The sequence below is a fragment of the Bidens hawaiensis genome, unplaced genomic scaffold, assembly GCF_021521415.1.
Source record: "Bidens hawaiensis isolate Kalapana, Puna unplaced genomic scaffold, B.hawaiensis_p1.1 tig00081031_1, whole genome shotgun sequence".
Classification (NCBI taxonomy): domain Eukaryota; kingdom Viridiplantae; phylum Streptophyta; class Magnoliopsida; order Asterales; family Asteraceae; genus Bidens; species Bidens hawaiensis.
This window is the reverse complement of record NW_027503756.1, coordinates 7134-18788: the sequence shown is the minus strand read 5'-3', so window position 1 is coordinate 18788 and position 11655 is coordinate 7134. Positions and strand designations below refer to the sequence as shown.

At 37.9% G+C, this 11655-nt stretch overlaps 1 pseudogene; it reads right to left on the bottom strand.

The window, feature by feature from the left end:
- Window positions 1-353: 353 nt before the first annotated feature.
- Window positions 354-10833, bottom strand: LOC143607307 (uncharacterized; annotated as a pseudogene).
- Between the last annotated feature and the right edge of the window lie 822 nt (window positions 10834-11655).

The window sequence follows — 11655 nt, the reverse complement described above, 5'->3', positions numbered from 1 at the left end:
GGGCACGTGCATAGGTTACAGTTGGTAGCGTGTTGGGCCGGCTAAACCCCTTGGAAACCCACCTTCGGCTATAAAAGACAGCAAATGGTATTATCATTTCATCATCTACTATCTCGTATAACTTACTTGATAACTGCTCTAATAGTATTCATATACTTTTATATTCAAAGAGCAATATAGACTGATTCTCACGCCGGAGGGTGGTCACAAGGAGGAACCCCCCCCCCTTCTCAGTGACGAGCTTACGGTATCTGTTTTGCAGGTTCCCTGAAGTACAACTTACTCTGCTGGACCTAACCTTCGTGGGAAACATTACTTAGCCCCCAGATTACCTATAATCTGCCCGGGGTCACTTAGTGTTTCTTCAGTATACAATCCACTTTGTACCTAAGAGCCTGTTTCAAACATTCAAAAATATGATGAGCACATGAACAGAGCAGAACCATGAGGGCCGAGGCGATTTTCTTCTAAGACGGGCCTATAGCTTTGTTGCCTTCCTTTACTTTGACCCTTCAAAGCAACATCGGTAAAAATAGAGAAAATTTGTAAACAAAATTTCTTGTTAATATTTTAACTTAGGGTGTGTTTGGGATTGCTTATTTAAGTGAATTTTCTCTGATAATTTTAAAAGAAGTTTGTACAAAAATGTCTGGGTTAGTGATAAGAACCGAAATTATAAGACTTGAATAGGCTGAATTTTATTAGAAATAGGATAATGGTTTGCCCAATTCGAGAGGGGCTAGTCTCCAGAATACAACTATGAAATGGATAATTTTGATAATGAAAAACAAACAAGACTCTAGCTTTATTTATACTAAAAGGTAACCAGGAAATCCTCCACTAATCATGCCTTAGACTTCAATTTACCAAGAATTCAGCTCTTGACTTTGACCCCACTATTTCAGCCCTTGATTATGACTTCCCATAATTTAGCCATCTCAATGGTCAACGTACAGGTCAAAACCCACTTAAACTGATCCATTTGTCTTAATCGGATCCTTCTGCTTTCTTGAATAAACTTTTAGGGGTTTATCAATACTTCCGTCCCGGTAAAACGACATTGTCCTCAAGTCGGAAAGATGGAAATTGCTCCGCCAACAAGTCATAATTTTCCCAGGTGGCTTCTTCCTTAGGGCGATGACACCATGAGATTAGTAACTCGAGTGTCGGCTGGCCTGCTTCCTTTACCCAACGATAAGCCTCGACAGATTGTGATTGAAGGGCGATTTCCAAATCTTTAGTAACCGGGAGAGGAGCAATAGGCGTGGCTGGTATTTGACCACGAGCTAGTTTCAGCATGGAAACATGAAAGACGGGATGAACTCTGGATTCTGATGGTAATTCTAACTCATAAGCGACAGCCCCAACCTTGCGAATGATACGATAGGGACCAAAAAATCGGGGAGACAGCTTCTTAAACTTCCTTTTTGCTAGGTTGCGCTGCCGATAGGGCTGAATTTTTAAGAACACAACATTCTCCCACTTCAAATGAGATATCCCGCCTTTTGTTATCAGCTTGATTCTTCATACGGGACCGTGCACGATGAAGATTATCTTTTAGGACTCGTAACATATCATCACGGTCAACCAACTTGGCTTCCATCTCAGGGTTATTGGTATCACCAACGACATATGGATGAAATGAAGGAGGTTGACGTCCATAAACAGCAGTAAACGGCGTAATACCCGTAGAAGTGTGGTACCCCGTGTTATAGGAGTATTCAGCCCAAGATTAAAATGAACTCCAACAAGAGGGTTGCTCGTGTGCAAAACAACGTAAGTAGGCTTCCAAACAGCGATTGACCACCTCGGTCTGACCATCCGTTTGTGGGTGATACCCAGTACTCATCTTCAAGGTGGTATTGCTTAACCGAAACATTTCCTGCCAGAAATTACTAAGAAAAATGACATCACGATCTGATACAATGGAATGCGGAAACCCGTGAAGTCGGATAATTTCCTTGCAAAATAGGGCTGCTACGCCCTTGGCAGTGAATGGGTGATTTAGTGGAAGGAAATGAGCATATTTGCTCAATCGATCCACAACTACCATTATGGTATCAACTTTGTTGGATCGAGGCAACCCGACAATAAAATCCATTGAAACATATTCCCAAATTTGATTTGGGATTGGTAAGAGGTTGAAGTAGGCCAGCGAGAGAAAGGGTATCATACTTGTGTTGTTGACAAGTGAGGCAATTTTGCACAACCAAACGGGTATCTTGTTTGAGTTGAGGCCAAAAATAATAAGTAGAAACTCTTTTAGATGTCTTTAGGAACCCCCCATGACCCGACATCAGTGTTGCATGGTCTTCATGAAGCAACTTCTGTTTAATGGAAGGGTTATCAGGGATAACCACACGACCCATATAAAAAGGGTTTTTACCCACCAACGAGTACTCAGGAACTTAAATAGAATCCACAGTGAGTTGCTGTAAAATATCACTAGTAAACGGGTCAATTTGCAATTCCTATTGTATTTCAGTTAAATCGATGTAGTAGGGTATGGTCAAAGTGACCAGTTCGGCTGAATGTGGGCGACGGGACAACGCATCAGCTCCCCTATTCTCCTCCCCTATTCTCCTTCCCTGGTCGGTGAATAATTGAAAATTCATAAGGCACGAGTTTGAGGAGTAGTCTTTGTTGTTCAGTTGTGGTGACACAAAGCTCAAGTAAGAATTTGAGGGCGTAGTGGTCTGTATTGACAAAAAGATGACGAACCAACAAATAATGGTTCCACTTCTAAACCGCGAGGACCAATGCCAAAAGTTCTCTATCATAAGCCGATTTAAATCGGTTAGACATTGAGAAGCCCTTGTTGAAATAGGCAATAGGATGCTCTACTTGGATAAGACTAGCCCCAACACCATCAGAAGACGCATCACATTCAATCACAAACGGTTTAGTGAAATCTGGCAAATGCAAAACAGGGGCTGAAATCAGCGCATGCTTCAGCTCGTTAAAAGCTGCCAATTCTTCATGGGTCCACTTAACCCGTCCTTTTTGGTAAGTGCTGTTAATGGCCGGGCAATTAGCTTGTAATTTCGAACGAAACGCCGATGGTACCCTGTTAAGCCCAAAAAAACCTCGTATTTCGCGAACGTTAACAGGGATGGGCCAAGATGTGACAGCAGCAATTTTTCCTTGATCAACTTGGACCCTTTCTGCAGAAATAATATGGCCCAGAAAAGGTACCCAGGGTTGTCCAAAACAACACTTAGACATCTTAGCATAAAACTGTTGCTGAGACAACAAATTTAAAGCTGTCTGAAGATGCTCGATGTGCAAATCCAAAGTCCGGCTGTAAATCAGGATATCATAAAAAAAACAAGATAAAACTACGTAAATATGGCCTAAAAAGATCATTCATAACCGCTTGAAAAGCGGACAGGGTTAACCTCCATAAACTTATAATGCCCAGAATGAGTTCTAAAAGCCGCTTTTTCTAGATCTTCTGGGCTGACCCGAATCTGGCCGGAACGTAAATCAAGTTTAGAAAATATTGTGGCCCATAGAGCTCATCCAATAACTCATCGGTATTGGGTATAGGATACTTGTCTGCAATGGTTAGCTTGTTTACAGCTCGGTAAACCACGCACATTCTCTATGACTGATCCTTTTTCTTGACGAGAAAATGGGCTTGTACTGGGCCTGATAAACCCAGCAGTTAATAAGGTGTCAACTTGTGTTTCAATCTCTGTCTTTTGGGAATGGGGGTATCGGTATGGCCGGATGTTAGGTGGTACGGAATTCGGGAGAAGAGGGATGGAATGGTGCTGTGATCGGAAAGGTGGGAAGGTGTTTGGCTCGTCAAAAACACTTTTGAACTTGTCTAACACAGGCTGTAAACTGTTAGGGATATCAGGTTTGTTTTCAGGTTCAATATCTAGGTGTTGGAACGAGGCTGATTTTTGTGGCTCTGAAGCCACACCTTGAAGTTTATATTTCTGCCCATCGATTGAAAAAATCAAAAACATTTCGTTCCAATTGGCTTGAACTGTGTTCAAGGTTGCAAGCCATTTTACCCCAAGAACCACATCCGACCCGCCTAGGGAGAACGGGTAAAAATCTTGTTTAATTTTAAGTTCTCCCACCTGTAACACAACATCACGACAAATTCGACTACAACGAATAATATCCCCATTTCCAATTTGCACTCCAAATGGTGGAATGAGCTGAATTGTGAGACTCAATTCATGAATCAAGTTATCAGAAACAAAATTATGGGTTGAACCACTATCAATGAGTATTAGGATTTCAGTGGAGTTGAATGTACTATAAACCTTCATCGTTGAAGTGTGGGATTTTCCAAGAATCGCATGGAGACTAATCTCTGCCATACTTCTTCTGTTGTCACCACGTTTTCCGGCAGTTCTTCATCAGCCTCTTAACGGTTTAAGGGAACCAGTTAGGCATCTATGACCCAGACTAAATTTGTCCCCACAACGAAAGCACTCTCCACAAAGGAGACGAGCCTGTTTTTCTATGTCGTATATTCGGGTGTTGGGTCTGGTATCGGGTTTAGGTTGGGCTGAAGATGAGGCGGTAGTAGGTGTGAACAACTTGGATTCGGGTTTGTGCTAAGAGTTCCATGAGGTTTTCTTGTCGTTACGAGTATGGTTAAGTTTGGACTCATACTCAAGGGCTAGGCTCATTGCTTTGTAAATGGTTCGGGGTTTATGGATTCTAACATCGGCTTTCAACTCCTCCTTGAGGCCGTTAAGAAAAACCCCAAGTAAACAATGGTCGGGCCAGTTTGAGACCCGTGCCGATCGGCGTGCAAACTCCTGCCGATACTCCTGAACAGAACCTGTTTGCTTGATACCACAAAGGTACTCATCGAAATTTTGAAACTCTGGTGGTCCAACATATTTCTGCAATGCTTTTACCAATTCATCCCAGTAGGTTAACTCCTGCTCGGCTGTTAACCAGGAGTAATAATCCAAAGCATCTCCATCTAAATGCATTGCTGCTACATCAACTTTATCTTCCTCCATGGTGTTGTAAAAACGGAAATACTTTTCATCCTTTAATACCCATCCTCTTGGGTCGCCTCCATTGAACGTCGGAAAATCAATCTTACGGTAGGGTCGGTGTTGCGCTGCGATCGCCACGAACTGTCTCCTTCATCAAATCGGTTTTTGCTCTGACTAGTTTATCACGGGGTTGAGACTGTTGTTTAAGGGTTGCCATGTAGGAGTCTAATGACTCGAGTTTTGCAGCAATCGCAGCTAACTGGGCGGCAATCGGATCACCCTGACCAGCGCCACTATCTGCTGAGTTGTTCCGGGTCTGAACCATCTTCGTAACTTCCCGGCAATGGAACCAAAATGATAAGAACCGAAATTATAAGAGTTGAATAGGCTGAATTTTTATTAGAAATAGGATAATGGTTTGCCCAATTCGAGAGGGGCTACTCTCAAGAATACAACTATGAAATGGATAATTTTGATAATGAAAAACAAACAAGACTCTAGCTTTATTTATACTAAAAGGTAACCAGGAAATCCTCCACTAATCATGCCTCAGACTTCAATTTACCAAGAATTCAGCTCTTGACTTTGACCCCACTATTTCAGCCCTTGATTATGACTTCCCATAATTTAGCCATCTCAATGGTCAATGTACAGGTCAAAGACTCACTGAAACTGATCCATTGATCCATTTGTCTTAATCGGATCCTTCTGATTTCTTGAATAAACTTTTAGGGGTTTATCAGTTAGCTTATGTGTTGGGGAAAACCAAAATGACTAAAAATGACACTCTTTTTTAAAAGAAGTGCAATGGGTTTTGAGAGTTAGAGGGTGTAATAGGTAAATCAAATCCATTAAGTTAATAAGTTACAAATTCCTAACTTTTCAAAACCCTTTTATTTTGTCTTCCCCATAAGTTAAAATCAATAAGGCCTTATGGTTTGCCGAACACCTTATACACCTTATTAACTTTTCAAAAAGTTTATAAGTCAAAAGTTAATGAAAATAAGGAATCCCAAACACCCCTTTAATATAGGAAAGTTAGTGCATTGTTAGCCCAGTATTCTACATCCATTTATTTAGTATAATGTTTTATTGGGTTTCTTTTTTAATATTTGGATGTCATGTTTTTTATAGTATAGAGACATCCATTTCTAATTTTTTTATTTCAATATTACTTATCAAATCCTCTATAAACCAATTAAAGTAATGTTAAAGAAGTCGACAATCGTTCTTGTGCATGTACTACAACGATTTAAGAAAAATACTGACTTATGATTTGAATATAAAAACAAAATTTGATTCGGGCGGACCCTCAACTTGGAACTTTCTAGCTCAGCCACTGCACATGAATGCTTTCCATATTAAAAAGAAAAAAGCATATTACAGCGCAACTGTACAAAGCACTGTGTTTTATACCCATTTGTTTTTGACCCCAAACGTTCAAAAATGGAAAAAAAAACGAAGCAAAGAAACCCAATGGGCATGTAGTAAAGTAAAGTGTATTTGATTTTCTTGAAAACTTATATGTCGGCATATTTTGGCACCCAAAAGTCTTAGATTTTTATCGATTTGATCATGTTATTAAGTTGTATTTCTACGATACTGCAAATTTTAAAGATATGCATTTAAACATTCTAACAAATTGCACAGTTGTAAGCGCCCGATCCCCTCTATCAGAGTAGTCTCACGTTCGAAACCATCTTCCTTTGGTTATTGGTGGGGCCCTGTGAGTTTTCCCCTTACAGTTTCCACATGATTACCAAAAAAAGATATATTTTTGAAAATGAGTTCCAAACCAAACTTCTGCTCAACAAATGTTGCATTAAATCAGGTTTTTGCTACTTTGAATAGCTTTTGGCACATGATTGTAGCGAATAGATTTTCATTATTTAGCTATTTATATGGATATAGATATTGTAGTCTTTAAATTTGGTTTAATAAGATTCCCTCCATATTTATATGTAAAAATTATTACATTCAGTTACAAATGTAATAATTTTTACAGTAGCAATTACCAACCTTTTTGAAGAAGGTGGAGTACGAATTGTCCCATAAGAGTTTGTAGTTGCCAGCCATGACTGTGCAGAAGTTACCCTGTAAAACACATTTACCGCAATCAGTTTACTGTTCTTAATTCAAAGAAAATCCTGCAACAAGACGCTACTCACTTGGTCAGACTCGTACCGCCGGTAGGGCAAGATAAGCTACACATACACAAAGATAAGTCAGTAAGTAAAAAAGTAGTACACGTGGCAAACAAAGACCAGTTCAGGTACGCCACAAACAATTTCTTTATTATAATATTAATCTTATTTTTTTAATAAAAATCACAAAAGGTTCCCAAATTGTAGTATTGTACTTACTGTCTTGTGTCCAGAAAAATCTGTGTGCTCCACAGAAAACCCAATGTCCTGTTACAAAAAAAAATAAACAATAAAAAAGATGCATTATATATAATCAGATCCAAAGTAAATCAAATTAGATAATCAGTTGCTTAAGGCTAAAAAAGTCACCCAAACCTGGACCTGGCAAAATGGGTGGGGGGGTCACAGTTTGTTTAGAAAATACTATTTTGGTTCAAGCCAGAACGAGTTTCGATAAAATGGGTACAGGTCAAACGGATCGTCTTTAAAAAATGATTCAAAGTAGAGCCTGGCATTACTAGCCAAAAGACAAAACCTTGGATCCATTTGGGCCGGTGTTAACAATGATTCAAAGTAGCTGTGACTACAAGTCACAATACTCACTTGAGAAGTATGCAAGAAAGCTCTAACAAATTAAGAATTTAAAAAAAAAGAAAAATTATAAAATATGATGGCTTAAAGATTTAAAAGACATACATAAGGCCAAGAACTTAAGCACATACCATATTGAACTAATGCAGTACTAAAACTAGGAATTGTTTGCATACGAAGATCTAAATAACATGGGGTTCGATCAAACACAAATGATTTTTATCGTGAAAAGTGTACAAATAGCTAGAGTAATTATGTTAACACTAGAGTATATATTATTACACCATATTATATTTTATAACATAATTACTCTAGTTCAAAACTGTAATTAGTTTAGTTATTTGTATGCTTAGTATGTTAATTTTATATGTATCGGATCCCACCCCAAATAACATCAAGTGTGACAAACAGAAAATGAAATAAATTACATTACTTTCTAAATGGAACTTCGCAAAGATATGAGATATGTACCGTGCTTATTTTCCCTTGTAAAATAGAGAAATCCCACGCAATGTATGAATTTACCGTGTCGACAGTCAGTGAAACCTAAAAATAAAGCACACAGTGTTCATTACCAAGTTAACAATGTGCGATTAAAATAACATATTAGGCTTTGTAACCAAGTCAACATTATCGCCTTATATTCAACCCTTTTACCACCATGGCGAAAGTGAAAAAAGAAACCCATCTAAAGTCGACCAAAGTCTAACTTTGATGTAGACATAAACTATTTAACTTAAAAATCATTTCGACCCTTTGTCCAACCCGATGATCTAGTTGCAGAACTATTAAATATGCAAATATTTGGCAAAACACACCTCGTGAGTTTTCCCTGCAGCAACAGTTGTTTCGCTGTACCCGTTATTTTTACTGCAAATCAGATTAAGAACTATTAGTTTGTTACCCAAGTTATATTTACAAAGAAACTGTTTCGTCATTCACAATTAAGAGAAAAAAATAATGTATGCGCTTACTTTCCTTCTAATGCACCCACTTCCTCTGCAGTAACAAAGAATGGAGAATTTGCAACAACCTCCCTAAAACAAATTTTTATATTGTTAAGTAAATAAGTAATTATCAAGGTGCCTGTCCACATGGATTCATAAAACAAAAGCAACAGTACCCGATGAATGTAAGAAATCTTTCTAACTCAGAAACATATACTTGAGAAGCCTCTTCTAACACTGATATCTGATCCTTTGGCCTATTTCCAAAAGCAGCCAAGAAAAAGATAACCAAATCTTGGGTATGTCATAAAACTAAACATCACGGTTTGCACTTTAATAAAACAAAAGTTGTTCAACACTCAGATTTTAATATCCTCAAAGCGCCACCATGATAAAGAAAGAAAAAGCCGAATATTGAGAGCCATTTTGGTCAAAGCATACAAAGGTAGTCCATAACGTTGTCTCTGTTCCTCCATAGGTCTAAATATAATCACAATTCAGAAAAGTTTGATACCGTGTTGGTCCTCAAATGTATACCAGGTAAGAAAACTAGTTGCATTATTATATATAACAAAATGTCACAAGTGAATATGAAAACTATATTGTTCAATGATAATATTTTTTTTCTTGAACAAAAATAATTTACAAGGCTTTAGCCATATAAATTAGACTTTGTAAGTTGTTTTACCGGTTCACTTTTGAGCTTTTACTTATTTTACCTGTTTAACCCAATTGAGATAAAACACAACGACCCATTTATTAATATGGGTAGATCTAATTTAAATGGTGACTACTCTTGAGGAAAAGAAAAATACCCATGATCATCATTTATCTGTCGAATAAAATCCAGTTGAACCTGAAACAAGTAAACGAGAACAGATCATATATAATAGTTATGAATGTATCCATCTAAAAAACCTTGCTTAAAAACACAAGATCAAATAACTTATCAAAACTAGCTGCAAAACAAACCAGAAATAAATAAAATTATGAAAAATATGAACCAATGTATACCTGTGGTACTCCCACTAAATATTTCACTAGTGTCTTGTACACACCTGTTGCAGAACCAAGCTGAGATAATGTTCTTCGCCTGAAATACACAAAAGAGAAAAGAGCTTAAAAGAAAACGGGCCGAAAGCCACAAAAGTGCACTGTATAACACAAAATCTACAAGATTAGGAACAAGGTATTGTTTTTTATAATGACGATAGTGTTACCTTTCCATTTGTTGCTTCCAAAGAAGAGCATACCGTTGACGTATGGTCCCACCAGAGTTTACTAAAGCATCAACTTCAGCTTGTTTATTTCTCTCTGACCTTTCTCTTTGTTGTCTAATTAGTGTACCGCGAAAATCTTGTGGCATATACGTCATAACTGCATATATAAATAAAATCAAAAGTCAAAAATGACATGTAATTTGACAAATTATTTTAAACGTGTGATATATAATTTACCTGTGTTGAAGATACTGTTAGAATTTTTGGATTGAAAGGATTCCACAACCTTTAATGCGCCTTCAAACTTATCTGTTAACTGTGTAAGAACTCGAGCCAGCTCGACAGCTTCTGGTGTGGACTGTTGTTGAAGCTGCAAACACCAACAAACAATTAAAATTTGGTTTAAAGTTTCTCAAATATAAGGATGTTAATAAATGCAGCCTAAATGAGATGATAATAACACTTGAAACATGCATATCCAAGACTGGGGTGCATAATTGTCTATAAACTAATGCAACTATTGCACTTATTAAAATAGTTTATTCTCTTAATAAAGTGCATAAAATGTCATATTGGTTAAATAACAATCTGAGAATCTAAAAGGTACGGAGATGAACATGTATAGGATTTCATGAAACTAATAAAGGTTATGTTAAAAAAGTAAGACAAAATTAAAAACTCTGGCCAGTGAGAGGTTTGAAGCAAGAAGATGATTTCTTCACCTGAAATTTTAATAAAAACACATGGAGCTGAACAGATTGACTAATCATATCATAAATTCATAAGCTTGGGGGAGAGGAGAAGAATCACCATTGAGATTGAGGTTTTTGGATAAGTTGTAAAGATGATGGGTGAGAGTAGAGACGTCAGAGGAGATGGGGGTGAATGGATACTTGTCCTAGTAAGAGGAAAGGAAAGCCCTCGTGATTGGAACCAGACCATTCGTCGAAGCCATGGGGATTATCCAAAGAAATCGGGAGAATTTATGCCGGATGGATGGATTTATTTACCCACCAACTTATTTGACGCCGTCTTTACTTCGGGTGCTTTTTGTTTTTTCAGAGGTAAAACATCAGCAGTCTGCGGACCATATCTGCAGGCATCTGCATCAGAAGAGGTGGACCAAACATCTGCAGACTGTAAGAAGAAGACTGTTTGTTTTTTAAACTAAATGAGCAATTTTTTGTTCATTTGTTAAATAAACGAATATCCTAACAAAAGTTTCATCAAATGTTCGGTTCATATACAGGTCTACTTAAGTTGATTCTGGGATTAAATTGCCTGGTCTGTTTTCTACTACTACTACTAGAAGCTTGTGTTCATGAACCAAATATGTGTCTGCAATGAACATATTTAAAATCAATGATATATTAAAAGTGAGAGATTGATTGATACCATCAGCAACAGCCATCTCGATATCTTCCATGGTTATAAGCCCCTTTTCCATAGCTTCCTTCTGGTCCTGTTCAGTAGATTATTCAGTTCAACAAGCTAATTTAAACATGGTAATAATGAATTAATAATACATAAATAGTGAATGAAAGAATAATACCCGGCGCCATTTCTTCATGAGCTTACGCTTACGCTTGCCGGAAATAGTGGTGTTTTGGGGCTTATGTTTCAGCTTTCCGGTAAGAGGGTCACCGTGCGCCGCTCGCTTACGGTCGGCGATGGTGGCTCTCCGCTGCTTCTGTACCACGTTGAAGACGGCCATCCCGATATCTGCTTCTCGGTGACTAGGGTTTTAATTGGGCGTCCATGGTTCCTTATTTGTATT